The 21,298-nt window shown below is 35.9% G+C and overlaps 1 long non-coding RNA gene across 1 annotated transcript; it reads right to left on the bottom strand.

Moving 5' to 3' along the window:
- LOC107641789 lies at nucleotides 4,534–16,495 on the bottom strand. Its single transcript, XR_001620431.2, has 3 exons — nucleotides 16,218–16,495; nucleotides 9,465–9,467; nucleotides 4,534–4,544 (listed from the first exon to the last, which is right to left on the bottom strand). It is a non-coding gene; the product is annotated as an uncharacterized LOC107641789 (long non-coding RNA).

Genomic DNA, 21,298 nt, shown 5'->3' with positions numbered 1-21,298 from the left:
TGGTATGAATGTGTCAAGTAATCTTTGAGACAGAGCACTAAGAGTCGTAACCAAGTGCAATTACAGAGTATGCCAAAGGTTCTGAGCACCACTGTTTGAGAAAAATAAAAAGAAAAATTAGAACTCAAAGAGTTCCCCAGTTAAGTGCTTGTGGTGTTGCTGTATCAAGTTAAACTTGAAGACAAAATACTTAGAGTCACGGCTAGGCTCAAGGTGCAAGGCACCAAGAAAAAGATAAGAAAAAGCTGTGTTCAAGGATCAATTAGAGCTTCATGAGAAAGAGAGTCCATAATGTCATCCGGGTTCTAGTGCTGAGTGACATCAATATTTCTGAGTTTCAAAGGATAGTGAGATGCCAAATCTATTTAGAATTAGAGTGTCATTAGCCTTACTCTGTGCTTAGACAGGAGCTTAAATGAACACTTAAGCCTTAGACGATTTTCTCCTCTTTTCTCAGTCCTATATTGTTTTAGATGCTTGAGGACAGGCAGCAGTTCAAGTTTGGTTTTGTGATGTGTGAGCATCTTGTACATTTTTCCCCTGGTTTTCTAGTTATTTTAGTTAGAATTTATTAAGTTTTGTTATATTTTAGGGCAAAAATCCTCTTTGGATGCTACTTTGAGTGTTTTAGTGTTTTTATTTATTTCAGGTGAAATTTAGAGTAATTTTGCAGAGTTTGATGTTAAAAGGAGAAGAATTGGAGCTACCTCTCTGGGTGCTGGCATTTAGCGCCAGCAACTCAGCACAAAACAGGGAGCTTTCTGCCTCTTTGGGCACGAAACGCCCAACTGGCGTTTAGCGCTAGGCAATCCAAATTTGAAGCCCATCAAGAGAACATCTTCAAGTGAATTTAGCTTTTATTAATTATCTTATCTTTTATTTTGTAATTTTTATTTACAAACAATATCTTTTAGTTTTAGGATTTATATTCTTATTTTCAAATCAAATTAGGTTAGATATAAAAGGGAAAAGATTCACCCTTCAGGGGGATCTTCTCTCTTCCGCACCTTCACACTTTTCAGAAACCTTGTTTTTTCTATAAGTCATGAGCGACTAAACCTCCTTGGTTAAGGTTAGGAGCACTGTTTATTTTTATGGATTAAGACTATTACTTTTCTATTTTAATTAATGTATTGATTCAGTTTCAAAAATTACTTTCATTCTTCATTTTATGAATCTGGGTAGAACGAAAGTATGACCCTTATTCTATATGCGTTCTTGTGACCCTTGGAAGAGGACCTCAACTGAACAACAACTTGAAAGTAAATTCCTCCTAAATTGCTAATTACTTGAACTAATCGGGATACGTGACATATAATCCTCTTAGCTTTGGGTAATTAGGGTTTTTGTGGCCATAAACTATATTTGAACTTAACCCTCTAATCAGAATCAAGTGACCAAGACATTGGCAGTTGATGAAGGTTAGAGGAAACTAAATCACTAAGACATTAGGGTTTAGTCAATTACAGTTTGCCATGAAATGAATCTTGCATGATTAAAATAGTTGGTAAGAAAACTCAATCCGAAAAAGTAAATATCTCCGATACCTTAACTGTTTTCTCTCATTGATTTCTCACTAATTCTCTTATTTGCTTTCTTTATTCCTGAATTACTATTGAATGCAATTTCAAATCACAAACCAACTTTTCTACCTGCCTAACTATACCAATCAGCTGACCATTGTTGCTCAGTCCATCAATCCTCGTGGGATCGACCATCACTCACCTGAGGTATTACTTGGACGACTTGGTGCACTTGCCAGTTCAGTTGTAGATATTCTCAAAATCCGCACCAATATACAATGAAAAAATTATTCCACAAAGTTCCTCAAATTATGGCGAGAGTGGACAAACTTACCAAGCATTGAATGCAAACCCTCACATCTTGACGTCGTCCAAAATCCAAAGAAAAAGTGGCCACAAATGTGAGCCATTGAGAGAAAAATGTGGGCAAACATTCCTAGATTCTCCTCCACAAATGATTCCAACTATTGAAGACAAGACATCACATCACCACCTATTAGCTTTCTTTGTTTGTCTATCTGATTGTACATGTTTTTCTTAAAAAATGATCCATTTTGAAAATTTGCCCGCAGTGTACATGTAAGGACCGAAAACTATTAGCCGATTAATTAATATAAAATAATAAATTAATTGCCCAGAATAGGTTAAAAAATTTAGAATGTTAATTTGAAAACTTAAATGTGAGATTTGGATTCGATGAATTTTTCGAGTGAAAAAATGTAATTTTCTGCGAAAAATTGTGTAAAAATGCGTACTAATAATTTAGCTGGCAGTACCAGCTTATGTCTGTCTGGTACTGTGTGAGAGTAATAAAAACGGTAGAAAAATTTAGGAAAATATTTAGAATTGAAAACCGGGCACTAATTCTAAAGATTTTGACCCAAAATTGGGCCAAACAGACCAAAAATACTAACGGATTAGACCGAACCCAAATTGGGCCCAAGCCCAACACATAAATATTCTAAAAATGAACCCAATCAGCTCATAACTCCACAAACATATAACCTAGTAGATGAGATTGAGAGTGAAAGGAGAGAAGAGAACACTATTCACTCTTCTCTTCAATTGCACATAACTTGAGCTATGGTGTTCCGATTCACGTCTCGTTTACAGCTACGTGAAGCTCTCACCGAGTCCATCAGTTTTAGCTAGGCATTGCTGGTAAGAATTTGAATTTCACACTCTATTCTTTAGCCCTAACAAAATTTCGAAATTTAGGTTTGGGTTTTAAGTAGATTTTTGTGATTTGGTTGTTTAGGTTCCAACCAATAGTAGAGAATTGTTGGGTTTTATCCCATTGGCTGCGAAAAAGTTAAACTTCCTCTTAACCCTTGTGGTTTAGTATGTTTGTGAACCCTAGTTGCTCATTGTGGTATAATAATTATGTATAGCTTGGAATTTGTGATTATTGGAGCTTTTGGATTGTGGTTGGTGGCTTATTGAACTTAGAAACTTTGTGGAAGCTTGTTGGAATCAAATTTTGGTGTTCTGTGCGTATTGGAAATCGGTCAAGGTATGATTTCAGTTTTCTTTGTGTAATATGTAATGTTTCATGAAACTTAGGCTAGTGGACCTTAGGATAGGATTGAATTGGTTGTTGATAATTATTGAATTGATGATGTATGTTGTTGATCATTAATGTTGAAGATGAAATTAGATGAACATTAATATTAATGAGGATTGGTAATGATATATGATGAATGATGTTTATGAAAAGTTGAATTGTGCAAATTTGTTAATATTGAAATCTTGATTTGGAAATCTTTGATTTTGTTGAACTATGGGGAAAAGAGATGGAAAATTGAGTGAAATAGATGTGAAAATGATTGAAGTGTAATAGAATAGTAAATTGTAGTGTGTGGTAGTGCTTGGTGATAATTTTGAGTAGGTTTAAGTTTGGTTTGGTTTGAAGTTTTGGAAAACCAGAGAATTATGTCAAATTTTGGAAAACTATGTTTTTGATGAACTTTGACGAGGCATAACTTGACCTCCGGACCCTCATTTTAGATAAAACTTGATTTAAATGAAAGTTGGGTCCAAGAGCTTTAAGATGTTTAGAGAACGGATCGAAAAATGTTTTAAAACGAAAAAGTTATGCGCGTTTGAAATTCGGTATGAAAATCTGAATTTTGCAGCTTTTGAAGATTTTTTAAGTCTATCAGGGCATGCGTACGTGGAACAGTGCACGCGACATAGAAGTTGGTCACTGCCAAGTGATCTCGCTTACGCGGGCACTGCATGCGTACGCGAGCAAGTCATTTTATAGGTATGCGTACACAAGTGTAGCATGCATACGCGATATGTGCATTTTAACACCCATGCGTACGCTGACAGAGGCTTGCGTAAGTGAGACTCCTGTTTTGCTGAAAACTTGTTTTTCTTCACTTGAAAGGTTCCTCTAGCTTTCTAAACTTCTTTAACTTATATTTAAGACTTATAAATAATGATTAGGCCTTGAGGCTATTGAGGATGAGTTAAATGACTTAAGATTAGATATTTTTGTTATGAGTTTAGAAGATAGAGACTTAGGTTTTTGAAGTTCTGCAGATGGACTAGCTGGGTGAATTGGCCGAGTACTATATTGGTGGTGAAGTTGAGAACTTGAGAGTTGATGATGGTTAAGAGAAACATGGAACCTGGAAAAAGTTAAATAAACTTTTGCTATGAGCAGTGATCACTGAGAATTATTATTATATACTACTCATATACTGATATTGATGAGTTGCTATGCGCCTGGCAAGGACGGTGGTTAATCTCGCTTACGTTGAGATATGAGGTCTGAGACTAAATATCCCGCTCGCATCCTTTCGAGTCACAAGAGTGTGCTGGGACTATATCCCTTGGACAGTGAGCCGGGCACTATATACCTGGGGGTACCCATTTTTATTCGTGACCGAAAGGCGACATCCCAAGGGGATGTTTCGGGTTAGCAGTTGATTCGACAATGTGATATCACAGCCAATAGGACAGACATTCATCATGTGCATCTTCTATTTGTTTGTTTGCTTTGCCTAATTGTGTCTTTTGCCTAAATGTATAACATGCTTACTTGCTTCTTGAATTACTTGTTGTATATGTATATTACCCGTGTATTACTTGTTTGCGATTATTTGTGTTTTCTACTGGGATTGAAGAGGCTCAGTAGGCAGTGGCAATGGGATCCCTTGGAGTTTAGGTTGGCGAAGGCTGTGGGACAGTGATGCGTGAGCATCTTTCCTATCTTTTCCTTGTGAATTTGTATTTGAATTGTTAAGTTTAATCAAGATTTAAATACTTTTTAGCTACTATGAATGCTACTTTGAGTTGTGTATAATTCTATTTATTTCAGATAGCATTTAGATGGATTTAACGGAGTTTTATAGAAGAAGAAGAAGAAAGTGGATGATGCTATCAACCCTGACCTCCTTGCACTCTAACGAACATAACTTCAACTATAAAGGTCCAATTGACGTAATTTCAGTGGAATTGGAAAGCTAACTTCCATAGCTTTCCAACGATATATAATAGTATATCCTTTTTTTTCGTTTTGTTCGGCCACATTGGTGCCTAACTTGGGATTTCCCAAGTTAGGCGCCGGAGGAAGACAAGCACGCATAATCCATTCGGCCACATTGGCGCCTAACTTGGGAAGGGATTGCATTGCAATTTTGTGCTACATCATCCACGCCTAACTTCAAATTCATGAAGTTAGGCGCCAGTTCGAAGGGAAGCAATAGTCCCCAAGCATTCAAGGATTGTTCGAAGATATTATTTATTTCTTTTGATTAAAAATTTATTTTAATTACAAATAGAAAAAGATATTATTTAGTTTTAGAAAATATATTTTACATTAATTAGGATTAGATATAAAAGGAAAAAGATTCAGCCTTTTGGGCTCCTCTCTTCTCTCTTACCGCATTTCGCACTTTACAGTTTTTTAGAACCCTAGTTTTCTCTCTGAGCCATGAGCAACTAAACCTCCACTGTTAAGGTTAGGAGCTCTGTTTATTGTGTGGATTGATACTATTACTCTTCTATTTTAATTTCTGTTTTGATTTCAAATTCAAGAATTTGTTTTCGTTCTTCATCTTATGAATCTGGGTGGAACGGAAGTATGACCCTTATTCTAATTGAGTTCTTGTAAACCTTGGAAAAGCAATTTACTTGAACAACAACTTGAAAATAATTTTTCCTAAATTTCTAATTATCTGGACTTAACGGGATACGTGACATATAATCCTCTTATATTTAGATAATTAGGATTTTTGTGGCACATCAACTAGTTTTGAACTTAACCCTCTAATCGGAATCAAGTGACCAAGGATTTGACGATTGATGAAGGTTAGAGGAGACTAAAAAGGTCTAAGGAATTAGGGTTTAGTCACATATAGTTTGCCATGAATTGAATCTTGCATGATTAAAGTAGTTGGTAAGAAAAGTTAATCCGGAAAATAAACATCTCTAAAATCTTAACTGTTTTACTCATATATTTCACAACCTGTTTACTGCTAGCTTTCTGATTTTTTGAATTTACTGTCTAATACGATTGAGACCCAAACACTCTTTTCTTCTTGTCTAACTAAGTAAATTATTCAATCATTGTTGCTTAGTCCATCAATTCTCGTGGGATTGACCCTCACTCACCTGTGGTATTACTTGGTACGACCCGGTGCACTTGCCGGTTAGTTTGTGGACTTTAAATTCTGCACCAAGTTTTTGGCGTCATTGTCGGGGATTGACTGTGATTGACAACTACCAGTTATTTGATTGCTTAGATTAGGCGTTTTTTCTTGATTTATTTCTTTAAAATTTTTAAGGGTAAAGTATACTTTTTGTCCCTGAAATTTGACAAAAGTTTCAAAAATACCCCTAAGTTTTATTTTGTTTCAATTTTGTCCTAGAAGTTTTCGATTTGCATCAAATATACCCTTAACAGCTAATTTTTCAAAAAATTTAAGGCCAATTCAATAACAATTTCATAAGAACAACCCTCAACACAAGCAAATCAAGCATAATTTTCATGCATTATTGTTAGATTGGTCTTAAATTTTTTGAAAATTTAGCCATTAGGTGTATATTTGATGCAAATCGAAAACTTCTGGGGTAAAATTAAAACAAAATAAAACTTAGGGATATTTTTGAAATTTTTGTCAAACTTCAGGGACAAAAAATATACTTTACCCAATTTTTAATTTAACCTAATTTAATTTTTCTTAATTTTTGAAATTAAGTTTGGTGTTGCCTCAGTTATTTGATTACTTCAATTAGATACTTTTTCTTTTTCAATTAGTTTTCTTTTATTAATAAATTCTATTTTTATTTTCTTTTTCTTTTACCTTCAGTTTTGTCCCCCCTCCCCTGTTTTCCTTTTTTTTCTTTTTATTTTATTATTTAGTTTTAATTTTATTTTTTCTTAAAAAAAATTAAAACTTTCGTTCTTCTTTTTTTTCAATAATTCAATTTATTCTTTTTATTTTATTTTTATTTTATTTTTGTTTTCCTTTATATTTTATTTTATTTTCATTTTTTATTTTATTTTTCTTTATTTTATTTCTTTTGAATATATATATATATATAATGAAAATAAAATTCTTTCTGTTCTTTATTTTCTCTTTGCGTTTCTGTTTACCACATGGTGCGTTTAATTCTGTTTGATGTTTTGTGCTAAGAAAAAATAATAGAGAGAGATCACATGGGTTACTACTCACACCCAATGAGTGATTCATATTATTGTGGATGGAAGAACTACCTGAGTTTTGGTTGAAAAAGTCAAGACCAAAGAAATTTCAGCTCCATGTTCCATCTATCAAGAACCACCATCTCCATATTCATACCAAGAACTACCACCTCTCTATCTATATCAAGAACCATCATCTTTTTACTCATATCAAGAGCCACCATCTCCCTATTCATACTAAGAACCATCCCTTTTTTACTCCATATCAAGAACCATCATCTCCTTTTTATTCATATCAAGAGCCATCAGCTCTTGAGCTTGTCATGAAAGAATGCATACATGACATAAGGATGGGTTTCAAAAATATAGAGAAATATGTGGAGTTGATTATCAAGCCCCAGGAAGAGGAACAAGAAAATTCCTTTCCAAGAGATACAATGCAAGATCCTATGGAAGAAAGTGAGAAAATCAATCAAAGGAATTCATACTCCAGTGAATTAGAGAACTCTTCACCCTCACACATGGAAGAATAGAAAGATGCAAAAACAAAGCAGGAAGATGTACAAACAAAAGAGGAAGATACACAAACAAAGGAGGAAGCCATGCACACTCCATGCTTGCACATTCCAATAATTCCGGAGGAAGCCATACAAGTCCCTTTAATTTTATGCATGCAAACTCCTGAGAAGAAAAATCTAAATGCACTGTGATAAATGGATTTTTGCTAGTAAAGAATTCACAATAAATTCTCGTTGCAAGTATAGTTTCTAAACCAACAAGAATCCTTTCATACAAAAGTTTTGGTTGTCACTTAAGCAAACCCAATAAAAATAAACCGAAGTATTTAAACCTCGAGTTGTCTCTCAAGGAATTGCAGGGAGGTGTAGTTATTATTGGTTATGGAATTGTATCTTTTTTGGGGTTTTTGTAAAGGTTGAACAAGAAAAGTAAATTGCAAGAATAAAGCTATTAGCTAATAAAACTCCTGGCAAGGTATGAGAATTAGAAGTCCTATCCTAGTTATTCTTATCAATTGTGACATCAATTGTTCATTGCTTCCACTTAGTCAACCTCTAACTATGAAGGTAAGTCAAGTGGATAAATCAATTTGATTCCTCAGGTCCTAGTCAACTCCTATAGAAAGACTAGAGTTATTGGAATTCAAATCAACTAGCAAACATAACAATTATTAATCAACAAGAGAGTTTGATAACTCAAGAGTCTCCAATTACTCAACCAAGGTTAAGAATATGAAAATCTAACTTAAATTGAAAGCATCAATAACATAAATTGAAGAAAGCAATCATAAATCTGAAATACCTCAAATTACATTAAATAGAAAATCAAATTAAAACATGAGAATTCATAAACCAAATAGCAACATAAAGTAATCAATAGGGGAAATAGATAAACTAGAATGCTAAGACAAATAAAAGTAGAAGAGAAACTAGATTAAAGGAACATTGAACCTGGAATTGAGAAGAAATAAACCTAAAACTAAGAGAAATCCTAAAACCTAGAGAAAGAAGAGAGCCTCTTTCTCTAGAAACTACATCTAAAACCTAAATTGTCAATTATCAGAAGTGTCTGATGTCTCTGCTTGTCCCCTGGCTTTAGTCTGTGTTTCTGGGCCGAAAACTGGATCCAAACTCAGCCCAAAATTGCCCCCAGCATTTTCTGTGTTTTCTGCACGTGGCGCATGTCACGCGTACGCGTTAGTCACACGTACGCGTCGTTTGGCGAACTTCCTTATCACGCGTACGCGTCAGGCACGCGCACGCGTCACCGTGCAAAACTCCAATTCACGCGCACGCGTGAGCCATGCGTGCGCGTTGCTCCTCGCTGGTTGTCTTCTTTATTTCTTGTGCTCCTTCCATTTTTGCAAGCTTCCTTTCCATCCTTTAAGCCATTCCTGCCCTATAAAACCTGAAAACACTTAACACACAAATCACGGCATCGAATGGTATGAAAGGACATTAAAAATATACAATTTAAAGGCTTAGGAAGCAAGTTTTCAATCATAGAACAGAATCAGGAAGGAATCGTAAAATCATGCAAATTATGTGAATAAATGTGAGTTTAGTGGATAAAAAATCCACTCAATTAAGTACAAAATATATCACGAAATAGTGGTGCATCACACTGCCCACATTTGAATTGAAATCTTCTCCCCCAACACTTGAATATGCTTTCCTTGGTCCTAATGAATCAGAGAGTTGTATGGAAGTTGCTTTTTGGTGGGTATTATTTTTCTCCTCATGTCCACTAAAGTAATTTTTTTTAACTAACTGGAAGAAGAGGAAGAAAAAGCAACAATCAACCGTCAAGCTGGTAACGTTAAAGAAACGCTTGTTAGGAGGCAACCCAACTACTAGTATCCTTGGTTTTGCAGTCACTTCGGTTTTAATTTTATAGTTATTTTGATTTTAGCATTATAGTTATTTTAATTCTGGTTTTAAATTACTTTATCTCAATTTTTTTTGAAATTTTCTTATTTTACATGTGTTTTGGTCATGTAGAGTGATTAGAACAGGAACAGGAGCAAATAAAAAGAAATTTTTGACACCCTGGAGTTTTTCTTTACTTGGGGACAAGCAAACTTTTAAGTTTGGTGTTGTAGAGTGTACTCTCTATTTACCTTATCATACCATGGGGAGATGAATGTTCTTCAAGGAGAAGCACAGCCGGAGGAATGAGATGGCCACCAGCATAACTAAGGTGGTTGAGTTTCTTTCATTCTATTTCTCCTTTCATTCTTAATTTATTGTCTTTTGTTTTCTGTTGCTTTGATTGCCTGCATGATCTTTAGTACTTTCAGTTCTTAGATTTAGTTTCATTCTGTTATTTGCTTTTAGTTTAAAAAAATTTGTCTCATGTACCGGTCACTGAGCTTGAATCTAAAAAGAAAAGAAAAGAAGTGATATATTGCATGAGAAATTGAGTTTATATTTAAGAGTAGTCTTATTTACTTAATTGTGGTGGTATTATTTGTGATTTTGAATGCATGATATGAACAATGCATAGTTGAATTTGAATCAAAGGATGTTGGTGCATAAGGAATAGGAATTTAGAGAACTATTATGAATTCTCTGAATTAAACAAAAGCTTAATCCTTGAAGCAAAAGAAACAGTAAAAATAAAATAAAGAAAAGCAAGATCCAAGGCTCTGAGCATCAATGGCTAGGAAGGTCAAATATGATTAAAATCTCAAAGAGTTATTTTCCTAGCCATATACTTGTGATGTGAATGTGTCAAGTAACCTTTGAGACAGAGCACTAAGAGTCGAGATCAAGTGCATTTAACAGAGTATGCCAAAAGCTTTGAGCACCACTGTCTAGGAGTAACTGAAAGAAGAATCTGAACTAAAAGAGAGTTCCCCAGTCAAGTGCTTGTGGTGTTTTTTGTCAAGTAAAGCTTGAGACAAAACATTTAAATTCACGGCTAGGCTCAAGGTACAAAGCATCAAAGAATAGAAAATGAAAGAAAAATGATGTGTTCAAGGATTAATCTGAAGTAAAAAGGCCAGAGAATTCATAGTATTTTTTGGATTCTAATTCCAAATGACAGTGACAATCCTCAGATTCAAAGGATAATGCGATGCTAAAAATATTCGGAGTTTCAGTGTTATAAACTCCACTTTGAGATAGACAGGAGCTTAATTGAGTACTCACTTCTCATGCAAAATTCACATCCTAAGTTTATATTAGTTTTGGTTGCTTGAGGACAAGCAACAATTCAAGTTTGGTGTTGTGATGTGTGAGCATCTTTCCTATCTTTTCCTAGTAAATTTGCATTTGAATTATTAAGTTTAACCAAGATTTGGATACTTTTTAGCCACTATGAATGCTACTTTGAGTTATGTGCAATTTTGTTTATTTCAGGTAACATTCGGATGGATTTAACGGAGTTTTATAGAAGAAGAGGAAGAAAGTGGATGATACTGTCACCCCTGACCTCCTTGCACTCTAACGGACATGACTTGAGCTATAGAGATTCAATTGATGTGATTATAGCAGCATTGGAAATTTAACTTTCAGAGTTTTCTAACGATATATAATAGTATACTCTTTTCCTCCATTTTGTTCGGCCACATTGGCGCCTAACTTGGGATTTCCGAAGTTAGGCGCCAGAAGAAGGGCTTGCATTGCAATTTTGTGCTGCATCATCCACGCCTAACTTCAAATTCATGAAGTTAGGCACCAGTTCGAAGGGAAGCAATGGTCCCAACGCATTCAAGGATTGTTCGAAGATATTATTTATTTCTTTTTATTAAAACTTTATTTTAATTACAAATAAGAAAATATATTATTTAGTTTTAGAAAATATATTTTACATTAATTAGGATTAGATATAAAAGGGAAAAGATTCAGCCCTTCGTACTTCTCTCTTCTCTCTTACCGCATTCCGCACTTTACAGTTTTTCAGAACCCTAGTTTTCTCTCTGAGCCATGAGCAACTAAACCTCCACTGTTAAGTTTAGGAGCTCTGTTTATTGTATGGATTGATACTATTACTCTTCTATTTTAATTACTGTTTTGATTTCAATTTCAAGAATTTGTTTTCGTTCTTCATCTTATGAATCTGGGTGGAACGGAAGTATGACCCTTATTCTAATTGAGTTCTTTCAAACCTTGGAAAAGCAATTTACTTGAACAACAGCTTGAAAACAATTTCTCCTAAACTTCTAATTATCTGGACTTAATGGGATACGTGACATATAATCCTCTTATATTTGGATAATTAGGGTTTTTATGGCACATAACCTAGTTTTGAACTTAACCCTCTAATTGGAATCAAGTGACCAAGGAATTGGCGATTGATGAAGGTTAGAGAAGACTAAAAAGGTCTAAGGAATTAGGGTTTAGTCACATATAGTTTGCTATGAATTGAATTTTGCATGATTAAAGTAGTTGGTAAGAAAAGTTAATCCAAAAAATAAACATATTTGAAACCATAACTGTTTTACTCATATATTTCACAACCCATTTACTGCTTGCTTTCTGATTTTCTGAATTTACTGTCTAATGCAATTGAGACCCAAACACTTTTTTCTGCTTGTCTAACTAAGTAAATCATTCAATCATTGTTTCTTAGTCTATCAATCCTCGTGGGATTGACCCTCACTCACCTGAGGTATTACTTGGTACGACCCAGTGCACTTGCCGGTGTTTCTGTTAGCTTAGAATTCCCTAAGATAGATGACCTCTTTAAAGATTTTATTAAAGTTGTTGTTAAGTTTGAATCTTATGTTCAATGTGAAGTTCTAGGATTGCCTTTGCCATTCCAGAACCTTATATCTCATATATTGGGCACTGTTACCATATTGAGAACCTCCGATTCTCATACCATATGTTGTTGTTATTTTTCAGATGCAAGTCACAACCCACCTCGGTGAGTTTGCGAGATGGTGACAGAGCGGAGGATCACTTGTTATCTTTTGTACATTTTGGATTGTTTTGATGTAGATTCTCTCACTTTTGTTATTATACCTTGTTGCCTTAGAGTTTTAACTTGAGAGACAGGATGCATATATTTTAACCTTTCAAAAACTCTGTTATGTCTGTATTAACTAGTTGGTCTAAACTCCACGGGATTCAGACGCTTCGCGCTTTTGTATTTCTATTTTGACCTTATTTCTTCATCAGGCTTTTAGCATTATTATTTCCTTCTGTATACATTATTATATGAGCTTTAGAACTGTCGTGACACTTTGTTATCCTTCGCTTTACGGCTAGAGGTAAGGCTTAGGTTGATAGGATATTACATTTAGTGGTATCGGAGTGGTTCATCCTCGTGAGCTTGAGGGATGGACCGATTGTGCTTCATTGTATACTCTGGGTTATTTTTCTTTCGTGCTATTTAGATTATCTATTTGATATGCATAACATGCTTGTTTGTGAGTGCCTTTTTGGGATAATTGAAGCACTAGACTTGAGATATTGAGACTGATCACCTTGATATCGATTATTTGGTATAGACAGAACCCTGAATGGCTACTCGCAGAAGTGGTCAATCACATACACGAAGAGATAACGAGGATAACCAACCGGCCGATAACCATGCCGAGTTCATGGCAGCGATGGCTAATTTATCAAATTCTATGCAAGCGAGCACTGCTGCAACTGCGCAAGCCATGGAGCGGTTAGGATAACCAACCGGTAATGGGAATAGTGAAGGGAATGGAAATAACTTGGGAGGAGCTCTGATGACCTTAGCTTCATTTCTCAAAGTTAACCTGCCAACTTTCAAAGGAACAAAAAACCCTACTAAAGCGTACAACTGGTTCCAAGCCATGGAGCGCGCACTACACACTCAGCATGTCCCGAATAACCAATTCGTAGAGTTTGCGGCCTATCAACTAAGGGGGGAAGTGCAACATTGGTGGCAGGGAGAATGCCAACTTCAGAATGCGGATATTTCTTAGGATATTTTTCAGACGACTTTCTATAAGAAATATTTTCCGGAATCAGTAAAGGAAGCTAGAGAGTTGGAGCTAATGTAGCTGAAGCAAGGCTTATTGTCTGTAACTGAGTATACCAGTAGATTTGAGAAACTTTGTAGGTTCTCAAGGGTATGTCAAGGAGTCTCTAAGTCCTACGAGGGTTGAAAATGCATAAAGTATCAAGGAGGTCTTAGGAAAAATATCATTATTGCTATGGCTCTGTTAGAAATTCGGATATTTTCTAAATTAGTGAACAAGACACGGGTTGTGGAGGATTGTGCTAAGAAGGTGGCGTTATCAAGGGACACTCGGGGAGGCAACAACAATAGAGGCCATGGGAAATACTTTTAGCCTAGGGGCCATAACTTCAAGAGAGGTGGGCACGCACTTCAACACCCTCAAGGTCAAGGAAACTTTAGAAGGCCCACTTAAGATCAGTACCCCCAGGCGAGAGGATTTCTCTAGATTTAATTTGTGACCATTGTGGATATTTTCATCCTTATGATTCGTGCAAGCTGGGTATAGGTGGTTGCTTCATTTGTGGATTACTGGGTCACATGGCAAGGGATTGCACTCATAGAAGGAATCTGAATGTAGGTCAGAACCAACAACAAGGTCAAGTGTTTGCTGTGAACGCCAATGATATAGCTAAGTCGGATCCTTTGATGATAGGTAAATGTTTAATTAGTGACAAAGAGTTGATTGTATTATATGACACTGGAGCTTCACATTCGTTCATTGCATTTGATAAGGCTGCTGAATTAGGGTTAAAAATCTCAAACTTAGCTTTTGATTTGCACGTGCTTACGCTGTCTCAAAACATTGTGACTAGATTAGGCTGTAGGCAAATACCTTTCAAGATAGAGGATAGATTTTTTGTGCATGATTTAATCTGTTTGTCTTAGAGATAATTTTGGGGCTTGATTGGTTGTTAAAGAACCGAGTGTTGTTGGATTGCTTTGAGCAATCAATTCGGTTTTTGTTGAAAGGAGAAAGAGGAGTGTAAGACCCAGAACTTTTGAAAAGTCTTATTATGAATTAATTTCAAATTATATATTTATCTACAGTTGAATTTCAGAAATCATGTTATTAAAGATTATTAAAGTAAATTTTCAAATGATTGAATTTGAAATAAATTAAGATCCTTATTCAATTTTATAATTATTGAGTTATTTCCTATATTTAAATTATAACGTTAGTAGTTATGAAATAATGAGAATTTTAGATGATTTAATTCAAATAATTAATATTTTTATAATTTGATACTTTAAGTTTTAGAAATAAAGGAAATTAATCTTATTATCTTATAATTTCGACTAAAGTATTTGATTTTAAATTAAATAGTATTTTAGTATGACAAATGATATTTTAAAGTAATTTTTAAGGATTTTAATTAGAATTCAAATTAATATTTTATATCTCAATTTTATTAATTTACTACTCCACCCTCCAATTTTACCAAATTACCTACATTAGCCATAAAACCCCCAATTTCCACCTTTTTCCCAAAATTAAACCCTAACCCTAATTTTTCCCACTCACACTCTTCCTCACTCAACACCCACAACATAATCAGCAGCAGCTGCTGCCCTCTACCCTAGACACACACACGCAGAGGCAAAAAGAAAAAAGAAAGAAAGAAAACAAACAAAGAAAGAGAAGGGGAAAGCAAAATCAGGGAAGAGGAAGGACGGCGCCGGCGGGCATCACTGTCGCCGTGCCGTCGTGTTGCCGTTCAAGGAGAGGAAGCCACGAACCATAGCCACGTGACGGAGGAGAGAGCGCGCACAGGGGAGGAAGGAGTCGCCTAGCTCGCTGCCACCGCGCTGCTCGAGACTGTCGCACCGCCGTCGCGAGGATGAGGGGAGACCGCCGCTGCCGCCCGTGAAGCCACCTCCGTTGTGAATCAGAGCTGAGGCGAGAGAGAGGGCTGCGAAGGAGGGAATCGCGCCCCCCAGTTGCCACCTGTGTTGCCAGATCCGTCGCGCTTTGTTGCCACGAGGTCGCTGCCGTCGCTGCTTTGAAGGGAGCCTCAGTTTCGCCATCAAGCTGTGTCGGAGGGGGAGCACCGCCGCCGTGCCTCCATCGTCACCGAAGACGCTAGTTGTTGCTGCTACTTGTGAGAGTGGAGTGTGTGAAGTAGTGCTGTGACTAGGGTTGTTTCTGCCACCATTGGAGTCCCGCTGTCGTTGATGCCATGGCCGCTGCACTTCTGGCCGCTAGAAACAGTTCTGTGACTTCCGGGACCACCGCCAAAGCTTCTGGCCACTTCTTCCACCCGGAACCTACTGCCGTCGCCGGAAAACTCTGCTGGTAAGGGTTTTTGAGTTGATTTTCATTCGTTTAAGATTCCGAAAAACTTTATCGTCTCTGTATGTTGGTTACAGTCACCATCGCCGGAGTCCGGTCGCCGCTGCCGCTTGAGGTGGCTACCGGGGCCGCTGCCAAGCTGGTTCAGATCCCGTCACTGTTTCGTTTCGCTAGTTCAGTAAGTATTTCTGTTTTGAAAGCCCCGCGTTAGTGTTATGCATGTGTATTAAAGCCTTTACGATGTTAATGTTCTTAGGATTTAGTAACCGAGGTTATTTATTGTGACTTAGAGCTGTTTATGCTGCTGCGAAAATGTGTGGGGCTGTGCTTTGAAGCTGCCGTTGATTTTGGGTCGAGACGAAAAAAACTCTGTGAGGTGTTTGGGCTATAATTTTGCATATTGAGGTAGGGGCCTTTTCAGAAAAAGCATATTTTATATACTAGAATTATTATATATGGATATTATGTGGTAAAATTGTAGCCTTGAGTGATTGTATAAGTCTTATGTGATGTTGGTTGTCTTGGATGAATATGAATACTTGTGTGACTGGATTATTATTCGATTTTGTAAAGTAGACTATTATTGAAGTGCTTCTTTAAAATTGTTTCTTAAAAAGTTATTGAAATCAAGTTTAATCTATTGTAAAGGAATTGAGTCCGAATTTGTTTTCTTGAAAGATGAGAATGATATGAATTTTCAGAATTGGTCTGATTTGAAATTGATTTGGTTTTGAACCCGTAGAAGGGGTTGTGGAATGCTTTGGTTGGGACCCGGAAAGGGTGGCAAAATCCAAGTTTTAGAGGAGGTGCTACCGAAATTTATATAAAAACCTTAGACTTTGTTTGAAAAATTATTTAGAAAGGCTTGGGATTTGAAAAATTGTCTTATTTGATTTATTAAGAAAATAGTTATGTTTTCGAGTTTCATTTATTTGAGAAAACTATATGTCTTGAGTTCAATTTACTTAGAAAGGAATTACTTTACCATTTTGAATCACTGAAGAAAACTTCTATGTTCTAATATTAATTTTTAATATAAAAAGGGCTTATGCTTTTAGTTAGACTTAAGGATTTCGTTCAGAGGAGCTTTTAGTGATTCTGAAGGAAATTGGATTCTTGATTGAATAATTGTGTTTGTGACATTTTGGAAGAAGTCAGAGAATTGGTTTTAAGGAGGAACCTGAAAGTGGTTTTGATTTAAATGAATCGGTTCCGTTTCAAGTGAATTGGCTTTGGATTGGGTTGGGACTTGTGACTTTATATGATCCGGTTTTATAATAAACTCTGTTTTTATTTACTTAAACCAAGAATCTATGATTTTAAGAGTTTCAATGAATTTTTAAGAAATTGAGATAGGTTGTCCTTCCCTAAAGTCTTGAGACTCTGCTGAGAAATTTCTATTACCAATTCAATTTTGGGATGATTGATTTTTGGAGCTTTCATAAGAGATTTTTAATTTGGCCTAGTTGCCGAATTGTTTGGAAGTTTTAGAAGGATATTGTGGAAATGTAGCTTGTTTTGAAAGAGAAAATTTCTTTTGAGAAAGATGGCTGACAAACCCCAATTTGACGGTTTGTTTTGCATTGAATTTAGAACATGTTGATAACCTTTTGCCACATTTAGCCCAAGAATTAGCATGGTTTTGTTATCTCTTCCATGATTGTGCTTAAGTGTAAAAAAACATGCTTTTTAAGCCTTGTCTTGGTAAATTCTAGTTTCTGTTTGATTCCATACGATGCCTTGATGTGTTTGCTAGTAACCTCAGGATTGAAACTAGGCATGGATCAAAGGACCAATACTTCGGTTTATAGATTTTAGGGGTTTGTACTTGTGACAAACAAATTTTTGCACGAAAGGATTATTGTTGTTTTAGAGATTATACTTCAACGAGATTTCATTTGTGAAATTCTAAACCGTCAAAAATCCAATCGTCAAAATGGCGCCGTTGCCGGGGATGTGCAATGGTGTTATGTTATTGGTTATTGTACATATGTGAATATTGTGAATAGGTTTATCTTTTGTTGTTTCTTTATTTTTGTTAGTTTTATTTTGTTCTCTCATTATGAATTCTCACCACTTTGGCTTTGAGTTTGGTTCTAAGTGTGTTGTAGGAAATGTGGACTTTAATGGCAACATGTACCATGGACGGAACCAACAAAGATGGGAAGAGCCTCAAGGAATTGATCACTCCTATTGGCAACAACCTCCGGATACTTATAGGTATAATTTCCATCCTAATGCATGCCAACTTAGCGGCTATGATGATTCTTTTTGTGACACTCAACAACCACCATCATATGCCTATGAATCTCATCCTCAACATGAACCTCAACCATTCTCACAAGCCTTTCATCACCAAGCACCACCCCATGACCCATATCCATCATATAACCAATCATCCATACCATATTTTTATGGCCATTATGAGCAAGAACATCTAGAATCACCACAACCATATCAAGATTACTCCCAAGAACCACCTCAATACTCATCATCTCCATACCTTTACCAAGAAGAACCACCTTCCTACCATGAACCCTCTCTCCAAAATAATGAACCTTCCTATTCACCCCAAGCCCCAATAGACGATCATCTCACTTTGTTACTCCAAGGACAAGAAGCCATGAAGCGGGATACACTTGAGTTTGTGACCAATTTGACCAAGGTGGTGCACACTTTAGCCCATCAATGCTTGAATACTCAAGGTACTTCCGTGACCACATGTGAAAAGTCAAAAGAAGAGCAAAGTATGAAGGTGAAATTGGAAAATTCGGTGAAGAAAGAGGAGTCAAATTTTGTATTGGAGCAACTAGAGGAAACTATAATCATTGAAGAAAGGGGAGAAGTGGTTGAAGATTTAGGAGATGTTGAAAGTCCAAGGGAATGTAGCCTCATGGGGCACTCTTCCAAGGAGCTTGATATTGAAGTTGAAGAAGGTGCGCAACCCCCAAGGCATATCATCGTTGGAGACTTGGAAGAGGCTTATCAAGAGATGGATTCAATCATGGATGCATTTCTCTCTACAATGGAATCCTCTCCCATTGGACATGGAGTTGAAAGTATAAAAGAGTGTGCACAACCTCCCATACCCTTGGTGAGCAATGAGAAAGAGAGCTACCAAGAGAAAAACGTTGACATGGTGTATATCGAAATTGAAGAATATGAAGAGGTTGACCAAGAAATGGATACCTCCCACTGATCCTCCGGTTTAGCATCGAGGACGATGCTTAATTTTAAGTGTGGGGAGGGCACTGGTAGCATTATTTGGGAACCGGTGAACTCTTTTTCGGCCTAGTTATCTCATTTTGCACATCCTTGTATATATTTTGATGCATTTGCATTTCTAGTTTGCTTTGGATACTTTTATTGCTTATTTTGGATTTTAGATATTTTGATACTTTTGGATATTTTGTAGATATTTTGGATGATAGATTCCATATTTTAGTTGGATTTTTCTTTATACATTTTTGCATATCTCCTTTTGTATATTCCCCTTTTAGTTGTGGTTGTGATTAGAAATCATGTTTTAAGTGAAACTTAGTCACCCCTTTTGCATAAAAAATTGGTTTTGGGCGAAAAAGAAAAGGGTAAACTAAGGAAAATTTTTGAATTTTTCAATCACAACAATGCTTAGTCAAACATTGAGGTTTTTTTCAAGAAGTTTAAATATAGGGCATTAACCCAATTGATTGAAAGAAAATTTTTTTTTTGAAACTTGCTTGAATTTTATACCTTGTGAAGCATGTATTGAATTGAGAACACAAGCTTGTGAGACTTGAGCCTATTGATGTGGTTACATTTTATAACCATTTATTTCCTATTCTTGTGTGAAATTGTTCTCTCCATGATTGTGATCCTTAATTTGCTTGATTCTATATATCTGTTTAATTCTTGTGTTTGTGCATTTATATGATTGAGGCCATTATTTCATTTGCCACTTACCCAAATAGCCAACCTTTTACTCTCCATTGTTAGCCAATTTTGAGCCTATGCTTAACCAACTCATCCTTATTTTAGCTCATTACAAGCCCAAGGCGGAAAACCAATGTTGTATGTTAGGATTAGTTAGAAATACTTGCGGTTAGGTAGCTAGGACTGGATAGAGGATTCTAGGCCTGATAAGTGCTCCGTATGTGCTTACTTGCTGTTTGTCTGTTTGAATGTTGTGTGCTGATTTTGGACTGCTTTTATGCACTTCTTGTTGCCTGAATGCTATACCATTGCTGCTGTGCTTAATTGATGCTGCTTTCTTACTGTTTGTGCTATTCTGCTATCCGGGAACGTCCAATTTTAAGCCGGAATGCTGCCCGATTTTCAAGAAAATTAGTTTCTTTTTTATCTTTATTTCAGTTTTGGGCAAATTTCCGTGTCCTTCTTGCCTTCCCGGATTGGCACAATCATCGTGAACATGAACTGAAATTTCTCGTTCAATTGAGCCTATATATCATCATATCACTAATCCATTTTTCTAACTCACTAATTTCTTTCACCATTTTACTTACACTCACTTTTAACCCTCTTTAACAATTCTTTCATGAATATGATGATATTAGTGCCTTTTGCATATGGGTGTTACCTTTAAGAAAAAAAAAAAGAGAAAAAAATATATATATATAAAGGAAAAAAAATGATGATGAAAAGAAAAAAATAAAACGAAAGAAAAAAAAGAAGAGAGAAAAGCAATAAAGGGGACAAAATGCCCCAAGTGAAGCTCACTAAGAATCAATGCATAAGTATTGAGAAATGAAAAGAAAATGCATGAGTATGTAAGAAAAAGTGAAAAATGGGTAGTTAGACTAGCTCGCATTTGTATAGGTCATTAATTAGGTTAGGTGGGAAAGTCTATGCTAATCAAAGATTCAAATCCTAGTCCACTTGACCATAAATGATCCTACCTTGACCCTAACCCCATTACAACCTAAATGAAAGACCTCATTATGAATGTATGCACGCATTGAATAAGTGTTGATTGTTAGAAGAAAATCAAATTTTGGAAAACATGGTTAGAAGAGAATTGAGTGAATTAACCCTTAAACACTTGAGTGAATAGAGCGGATACACATCCGGTGAGGGTTCAAAAGTTCAATTACATGCATTCACCTATATTATCTATATTCTCGCAAGTTTGAACTCCTTTTAACAATTCAATACAATTGTGGTTTGGACTTAGTTCCTATGTGCCTAGCTCTTGTGCTTACACATGCTCTCTTGGGAATTGATTTGTTTGAACTAAGCATTTCCAATTTCTTTAGATAGTTGCATTTAGATAGGACTCATATAGTTTAATTGCATTCAATAAATGCCATACCCCTTAGTTCCAATCTTATTTTAGCATGAGGACATGCTAAGGCTTAAGTGTGGGGAGGT

Source organism: Arachis ipaensis, chromosome B05 (assembly GCF_000816755.2).
Source record: "Arachis ipaensis cultivar K30076 chromosome B05, Araip1.1, whole genome shotgun sequence".
Taxonomy (NCBI): Eukaryota; Viridiplantae; Streptophyta; class Magnoliopsida; order Fabales; family Fabaceae; genus Arachis; species Arachis ipaensis.
This window is presented reverse-complemented; position numbering and strand designations above follow the sequence as displayed.